Raw genomic sequence first — 9,352 nt, 5'->3', positions numbered from 1 at the left:
AATGTGTAAGCATTCCGAAATCAAAGCGAGACAGTCTAGTACCGTTTTTGTCAATGTATTCTGTACTTGAGTGTTGTTTTTGTTTATGTGTTGTGTACATGTTTATTTATAAACGCATGTGTTCCTTTTCTTTCGTACGTGTTTATTGATATATCTGTGCTGTAGTGTTTTCGGACGGTACTAGCTCTTACTGCCAATATAGGAGTATTACATATATGGTTTTATAGTTTTTCTCTAACCTTTCTTGGTCAAAATATTCAAAAATATATAGAAGGAGGCGTCGCTGTAATACAATTTTTGTAATAATATTTCAAAACGTTAAATGTAAATAAAAGTAATTTGAGCATAAATACATACATACATATATGTGCATACATTTGGTATTAAGTTAATACTATTAATGCATTCGGCATCACCATATAATAGTTCCAATGAAACAATTTATGAAACCATGTATTAATTATGGAACCATATATTATCCTTTGCAGGATAAATATCGACGCCTTCAAACCACACCATGTTAAGCCACCTTAGACTTAGTGAGACTTAGCATGGTGTGGTTAGGAGGCGTCGATATATTAAACTAAATAACTGACTATCCTTATCACGCAAATAGCACGATTAAAAAATCCCGTACGCTCATGACAGTGTGCAAAGTGTATAAATGTCAAGAAAAAAACAAAGAATGGAAAGTGATGTTCGACAACAAGTAATTTTTAAGCAAATACATATACATGCGAGTTCATTTCTAACATAACAATTTAGGATTACCGTTAATTTCTTGAAGACACGATGTTTGCTACTAAACAAAATTAGTATGGGACCACCATTTAGGTACCAACTTTTCTATAAAAAAAGAATAATCGAAAACTGTTCACGTAGTTCAAAGCTACCCGGTAATATACATAAAATAAAATAAAATATTCCGAAGAATTGATAAACTTCCTACTTTTTGATGTCAGTTAATAATAAGTTTTATTTCATCATTTCATATTAAAATTGTTAACTAATGTGCATTCATTATTTTAGTTATTATTATATTTACCTAACTCACATCTATATACATTTATATAACCTTAATTTTTGTTTAAAAAGCGGTAAAATTGAAATACTGTAATCTTTTATTAGTTATGTTAAATATAGGAATCAACTGGAATGGAACATCTCTAATTATCGTAAATTAGTAATTTTAATGTTTGTTTACGATACTTCTCTCGCTGAATTCTCGATGGGTAAATTGAAACAACCTCCTACTTTCTCGGTAATCGAACGGATCGAAAACACTTCGCAAAAACTTTCGAAAACGTATAACGGAAACAAGAGTTCTGCTGCCACAAGCTGACCGACAAATACTACTTTTACGATAATTATAAGGAACCCATTCTCGATAGTTTTGTACGCGAAAGTGTTCAAAAAATTTCTAAAACCGATACATTCTAGTTTACGTTGGTCGGGTGGGCCTTTATTTGTTTAGTTGATTGACAAAATAAAAATTTGTAATTTGTCAGTAATATAACTTTAAAAGTAGCCACTTATAACTGTAAATACTTCATTTATTCTAGAAAATACATAAATCGGAGTAAGTGTTGAAACTCCTTTGCAGGATAAATATCGACGCCTCCAAACCATACCATGTTAAGCCACCTTAGACTTAGTGAGACTTATAGCCGAGTTATGCATACTTAGCGCTACATGAGAGTTGTCACATAATAATCTGTTAAATGGGCTTTGCGGGTAAGCGGTTACCCAACGCATAGCACTTAACATGTAGAATTCTGTTGGGTTTTGATTTTTACGTAAAAATGGTATAGCAGTGCAAGTATGCATAACTGGGCTATTAGCATGTTATGGTTTGGAGGCGTTGATATATTAAACTAAATAACTGACTATCTTTATCACGCAAATAGCGCGATTCAAAAATCCCGTACGCTCATGGCAGAGTCGGCAAAATGTGTAAATGTCAAAAAACAAAGAATCGAAAGTGATGTTCGACAACAAGTATTTTTTAAGCAAATACATATACATGCGACTTCATTGCTAATATAACAATTTAGGATTACCGTTAATTTCTTGAATACATGAAGATTGGAACTAAACAAAATTAGTATGGGACCACCATTTAGGTACCCCCTTTCCTACAAAAAAAAAAAAAGAAAAGAATAATAGAAAACTGTTCACGTCGTTGAAAGCTAAAATAAAATAAAATATTCCGAAGAATTGATAAACTTCCTCCTTTTTGATGTCAGTTAATAATAAGTTTTATTGCATCTTTTCGTGTTAAAATCGTTAACTAATATACTTTTATTATTTTAATTAATGTTTGTTTACGTTTCTTCTCTCGATGCATTCTCGATGCGTAAATTGAAACAACCTCCTACTTTCTCGATAATCGAACGGATCGAAAACATTTCCGTTTTCATTAATTTCTCGACAGCACAACGGCTCGAAATAACTTTCGCCTGAGATACGGTTTCACTATCGAACACTTCGTAAAAACTTTTGAACAAATATAACGGGAACAAGAGTTCTGCTGCCACAAACTGAGCGATAGGTAATACTTTTACAATAATTTTTCGGAACCCATTCTCGATAGTTTTGTACGCGAAAGTGTTAACAAAATTTCTAAAACGGATACATTCTCGTCTACGTTGGTCGGGTGGGCCTTTATTTGTTTAGTTCATTGACAAAATAGAAAAAGGTAATTTGTCAGTAATATAACCTTAAAAGTAGCCACTTATAATTGTAAATACTTCCTTTATTCTAGCAAATACAGATGTATTTATTTGGATATCGCCACCCTTATTCCAGAAGCATGAATGTGCAAATTTACCAATTTTGAGTTATTGGGTTGCCTTGATTAACCTTTAGATAATAATCTATTTTGGATTATAATCTATGTTATATCAAAACCCAGGGCTCGAATCGTAACATCCGAAAGAAAATTACATGATACGTCAGTCGTTTAAGCGGAATGGTATTATTACATACGAAAGCGAACGGATCGTCATTTATTTTTAGTTCACAATAGTTTTTAAGTTCTACTATGTTATGATCGTATTTTTAAGTCACAATAGCTGTGGATCTGTTAAAATATCGACAAATTAGATTCGAAGTAAACAAAAATTTAAATATGGATCCGAGTTTGTTTTTTATTTGAGCTCCTGCAATAGTGAAAGAAATGAAAAAATAGTGCGGAGGCAGCTAAGAGAACTGAGCAATCCTTTGCACTCTCAAACACAGCGTAAGTATGTAGATATATAAATGGTTAGTTATTCAAGCTCATTTACAAATTTTGCCTTGCCTGAAATGATTTCGCCTGACCAACGAGGCCTTTGAATATACACTGAAGAGCAAAACTGGAACAATAGAACGGAAAGTTAAGTTTGTGGTAATGTACTTCTTCAGTTTATTTACTTTATGGTAATTCAAACTTGCATTTCGCTTTACCGATGTGTAACTAAACGTTTGACCATAAAAGTTTTAAGATTCGCATATGGAAACTCAGAAAAAAATGACCAAGCAAAAATGAACTGGATTGTTCCAGTTTTGCACCCTCTTAGTATTTGCTGAATTTTATAATTCAAAGAGGAATTCTGGCTCATTTCCTGCAATTTTGTAATCAAGGCGCGTGGGATTTTCGCTGTGAGAGCTTTAAGTGCACAACCCAAGCAAAAAGAATTTAAAGTTTTTGCAAAACGGTCAGAAAGGCTATGCTATAAAGAAGGAAATCATAGCGGCCAAATGTCCGTTTTATGGAGACCACAAAAAATTGCAATTTGCTAGGCTAGGCATATTGGAAGGTCTCTGAATACCAAGAAACTTTAATTCAAAATCAAAAATTACTGCTTTTTCNAACCCAAGCAAAAAGAATTTAAAGTTTTTGCAAAACGGTCAGAAAGGCTATGCTATAAAGAAGGAAATCATAGCGGCCAAATGTCCGTTTTATGGAGACCACAAAAAATTGCAATTTGCTAGGCTAAGCATATTGGAAGGTCTCTGAATACCAAGAAACTTTAATTCAAAATCAAAAATTACTGCTTTTTGACCACAAAGAAAGGGACTGGACATTATGTAAGACATGGGAACAAGTTATTGCAGCACAAAGATAAAGAGGAGAAAGCCTGCTTTGACATCCAGAAAAATTTTTTGCCAGAAACGCATTTTTACTAAGAAAAAACATTGGATTGATATTATTTTGAAGCGGGAATTTACAACTGCTTCATAAACGACCACATTATTCCACCAAAGTTTACTATTAATTAGGGCACGGCCCTAAATTTTTTTCTCTGAGGATAAAATTAAACGTTTTAAGTCGGAATATTGGTTCAAGTGCTGTGCACCTGCGTCAAGGATACGCCTAACGTCCCAAAATATTTAAACTATTAGGCTGGTATGTGTAAATTTAATGATGTAGGGCCGTGTTACGCCTTAGGGAGTAAGAACTGTGGTAAAATCGACGGTAAAAAGAAAATAGACAACAAATGAGCATTTTCAAAGAATTTGGCAATTTCTGAGGATATTTTTCGCAGGCTTTTATCAATTTTAACAGAACAATGATCAGAAATATCCTCCGAAACTGGGGCCAAATAGGTATAAGTCCCAAGTTTTTATAATCATGGAGCGTAAAGCCCAGAATTGATTCAACAGAAAACTTATGGAATTGTTTGAAAATACCACTGTTCAATTGTGAAAATTCTCCCAATCGCATGCAAGACCTTGGGCATGGCGTTGAGGAAAACCGGTGCGCGTTCTCAACAGATTTCATCTAAAACCTGTGCGAAAGTATCCCAAGATGACCACAAAAGCTAAAATATTCAAATTGGTTATGGCCAATTTATTAAAAGTCAAGCAATGGTAAAATTTTCTGCCGGGAGGAAAACTAGAACAATCTAGTTGCTACGTTTTTTTTGCAATTTTCTTCTTTATCTGCTTGTATTAATTATTGTTTTTAAGGCCTTCTGATGAAATAAACATTGGAAATGTGAATTCCGAAACTAGATTACAAAAAAGTCTTCATGTATTGCGAATATATTGCAGGAAAATGCACATTATGTATTACTGTTCCGGTTTTGCTCCTCAGTGTATGCTCATGGGCGTAGCCAGGTAGGGGCAGCGGGGTNTTACAAAAAAGTCTTCATGTATTGCGAATATATTGCAGGAAAATGCACATTATGTATTACTGTTCCGGTTTTGCTCCTCAGTGTATGCTCATGGCCGTAGCCAGGTAGGGGCAGCGGGGTGCTCGAGCCCCTCCCTAACTTTCAAATTTTCCTTATATATATATATATATATAAAAGTACCATGAAATGCCAGCTTAACAGGGTCGAGCCCCCCCCTAAATTTCATTCTGGCTACGCCGATGTATATGCTGCAGCGTTTAAATTTAAAGAAGCCGGATGCAAAATTTGTGCTTCCTTCGCTACAATTGGCTGCGGCGAGTACCAACATAGTATTGGCAGTTAGTCACTTAGTTGGTATGTGTCAAAGCACTGTCTCGAAGATTATATCCCATGTTCTCCTCGAGATCGAAAACAAGTTGTGTCCACAGCATATACTGTTTGAACCAGAGGGAACAAGTTAAGAATCCGAACAATGGAAAAATTACAAAAAAATTGAGTTCGATAGAGGTTTTTGAGACAAATATAACGGTATAATTTTTTTGAGGCGGAAATAACAACTAAGGTAGTTACGAAAGGTCAAAGGTCAAATGTAGCGCTTTTTTCAAATCCATATATCACTATATATCCCCAAAAAGGAAATGTGAGTGGCTTTAATTAAAAATGTTACATATAACTTTTTAAGTTTTAGCAAAAATCCAATTTATGTAAAAAGAAATACAACAAATTTTAAACAAACACATTTTTCTTTAAAAAGTGCCGTATTAATTACAGTTAAAGTCTTATAAATAAATAGTTCACAACTTAAGCTTTCGTTTGATACACAACATGTTGTGTTTAATCCTTGCCAATACGAGTATTTCAAAAAATAACCCTGGTCGGACCAATGGCAGCTACGCTATCCACAGATTTTTTCGCAAAACCTTTTTCTGGATAGGCGGCCTTCGGCCGCGCTTACGGAGTATAACCCTCACTAAGTAGTATTCTCCTTTCTGTGTTGCGGAAGAAGAGGGGCGCAACACCTTTTAGCAGAGAACACCTTGTGCGTTGGCGGCCTTCGGCCGCACTTAGTGATTATAACACTTACTAAGTAGAAGTCTCCTTTCTGTGTTACCGAAGAAGAGGGGCGCAACACCATTTTGCACAGAACACCTTCTGCGTTGGAGGCCTTCGGCCGCGCTTAGGGATTATAACCCTTACTAAGCAGAATTCTCCTTTCTGTGTGGCCGAAGAAGAGGGGGCAAAACCTTTTTGCACAGAACACCTTCTGCGTTGGCGGCATCCGCCGCGCTTAGGGATTATAACCCTTACTAAGCAGAATTCTCCTTTCTGTGTTGCCGAAAAAGAGGGGCGCAACATCTTTTGCACAGAACACCTTCGGCATTGGCGGCCTTCGACCGCGCCTAGGGATTATAACCCTTACTAAGCAGAATTCTCCTTTCTGTGTTGCCGAAGAAGAGGGGCGCAACACCTTTTGCACAGACAACTTTCTGCGTTGGCGGCCTTCGGCCGCGCTCAAGGATTACAACCCTTACTAAGGATTATAACCTTTACTAAGAAAAAGGTTTTGCGCAAAAATACTGTGGATAGCGTAGCTGGCATTGGTCCGACCAGAGTTATTTTTTGAAATACTCCGATTTTCGAGGATTAAAAACAACATGTTGTATATCTAAAGCTTGATTTGTGCACTATTTATTAATAAGACTTTGAACTGTAATTAATACGGTACCTTTTAAAGAAAAATGTGTTTGTTTAAAATTTTTTGTAATTTATTTACATAAATTTGATTTTTGCTAAAACTTAAGAAGTTATATATACATATACATATGCAATTAAAGCGACTCACCTTTCCTATTTAACGACATCAAAATTTTTAGAATCCGTGCGATGGTTTTCGAGATATTTGGATTTAAAAAAGCGCTCCATTTGACCTTTGACCTTTCATAACTGCCTTAGTTGTTGTTTCTGCCTCAAAAAAGTATACTGTTGTATTTGTCTCAAAAACCTCTATCAACACTCTTACCCATTTTTGTAGGTTTTGCAATGTTCGGATTATTAACTTATACCGCGTAATGTAACGAAATGTAAAAGATTTCATACTTTGACTAAAAATTATTCAGGTTATTTTTTTTACAGAATAATGAAGTTTTTTCATACATTTGGAGTGCTTTATCAAAACAAACACAAAATGGTTATGCAATTTTTTTCGATATTTTAATTTTTCATACCTTAACCAATATAAAATTGTTGCTAGGTACTTCGAAAAATTTTCGGAAGATTTTTTTAGGGAATATTTCTTTTTTCGTACATTGGGATTGCTTTGATTAAATAAAATCGAAATTGTTTTACACATTTTTTTCAATATTTTCATTATTTGTATACTATTAGCAGTGTTGCCAGAACTTTCTGGGCCACCCGGCTANAATAAAAAATTTAAGTAAAGACTTGTTTACTGAATTAGTTTAGTTAATTCCAATGATTTGAAACGTACTCGTAATCCAATTTCAACCAGAGTCGATATAGCAAACGTGACAGTTAGTACAGCAAAGAAATCGAAACGTATGTTGAAGAAAGTCGTACTAGCAAGAAATGTACATGTAGATCCTGTTTTTTGTCCCTCTGAAAGAACTTTAAAATCCTATACAAATTTCGTATGTTTTAAATGCAACCGTGGACACTAGCTGGCAGAGAAACTTGCAAGTTCCTGCAAATTTGCGTTCGTGCAGAAATTTGCAAGTTTCTCTACTTGAGAGAGAATTTGGGAGCATTTTTTCTTACTAACTGATATTTTGAGTGATAATTTTCGCTGGATTTTCGACATATTGTCGTCCTAGAGAGTTTTGCTTTACATAGAAATTTGTGCTCTTTTACTTTCATTTTTATGCATTTCAGTGCTGGTTCTTTTAATTCAAGTTGGCCTTCGGTTTTTGGAATTTAAATAAGTTCTCAGGAAAAAAAAGTTAGTTTAAATAAGCCCATATGTGTACATAGTGCTTGAAAATATCCATTTTTCCCTTGCCTTAAAACTTTAAGCGTGGGCAACAATGATGTTTTGTAATTAAGGCAGAATTGAATATACGCTATCTGGGAAGACAATACCTGTAACAATTATTCTTGGCAGTATATCCAAACACAAACGCCTGTTGAGCAAACAGTGAAACAATTTGTTATTTTCAAAGTTTGCGAATAAAACTTCACACTTAAATTTAAGTCATTGATAACAAAAATTTTATGAAGAAAGTCCCCGTTACGGCCTTCTTTAGAAAAAAAATATTTGTTTAAAATAAAAATAATCGAAGTCGGCCCAATTTTATATAACCCTGCCTAAACGATAACGCTAGTAGCCATTTCTAACAGATTTTGGGTCGGTTAGTCAAAAATGGAAACATATATATTTGAATTTTAAGAAAACGAAGAAATAGCCAAATTGGCTATTTTTTTTACAAATCGGCTAACAAATCGGCTTCCGGCTAAACCGAAATTTCTCCGGCTGTTTGCTATTGCAACCGGCTAAATCTAGCCGGAAACGGCTAAAATGGCAAACTGACTATTAGATACTTACATTTTTTTCTTGGAATTATGTCGGGAGGTGAAGTTTGTATTTAAAAACGTTTCTTAATTAGGGATAGGTGGAGACCCTCCGCATAGCTGCACCGCTTCCAAGCCCAAGCAAGGCTGATGTATCACGGGCTGTGTTCAGTGTTGCCATTTTAGCCGTTTTCCGGCTAGATTTAGCCGGTTGCGATAGCAAACAGCCGAAGAAATTTAGATTTAGCCGGCAGCCGATTTGTTAGCCGTTTTGAAGAAAAGAAATAGCCGTTTTTAGCCGATTTTGCTATTTGCCTTCTTTTCTTTAATTTCAAATATGTATATATGTTTCCATTTTTGACTAAGCGACCCAAAATCTGTTAGAAATGGCTACTAGCCTTATCGTGGAGAAAATTTTCATGTCAGGCAGGGTTGTATGAAATTGGGCCGATTTCGCTTATTTTTATTTTAAACGAAGAAGGGATTTTCTTCATAAAATGTTTATTATAAATGTCTTAATTTTAAGAGTGAAGTTTTATTCGCAAACTTAGAAAATAAGAAATTGTTTCTCTGTTAAGACACTTAAGATGCGTTTGTGTTTGGATATAGTGCCAACAAACAGAACAAATATTACATGAAGATATTGTCTTCCCAGATAGCGCATATTCAATTCTGCCTAAATTACAAAACAGCATTTTCGCCCACTC

Source organism: Rhagoletis zephyria, unplaced genomic scaffold (genome assembly GCF_001687245.7).
Source record: "Rhagoletis zephyria isolate East Lansing unplaced genomic scaffold, Rhagoletis_zephyria_1.1 Rzeph_scaffold_02754, whole genome shotgun sequence".
Classification (NCBI taxonomy): domain Eukaryota; kingdom Metazoa; phylum Arthropoda; class Insecta; order Diptera; family Tephritidae; genus Rhagoletis; species Rhagoletis zephyria.
Note: the sequence above shows the minus strand (reverse complement) of the source record.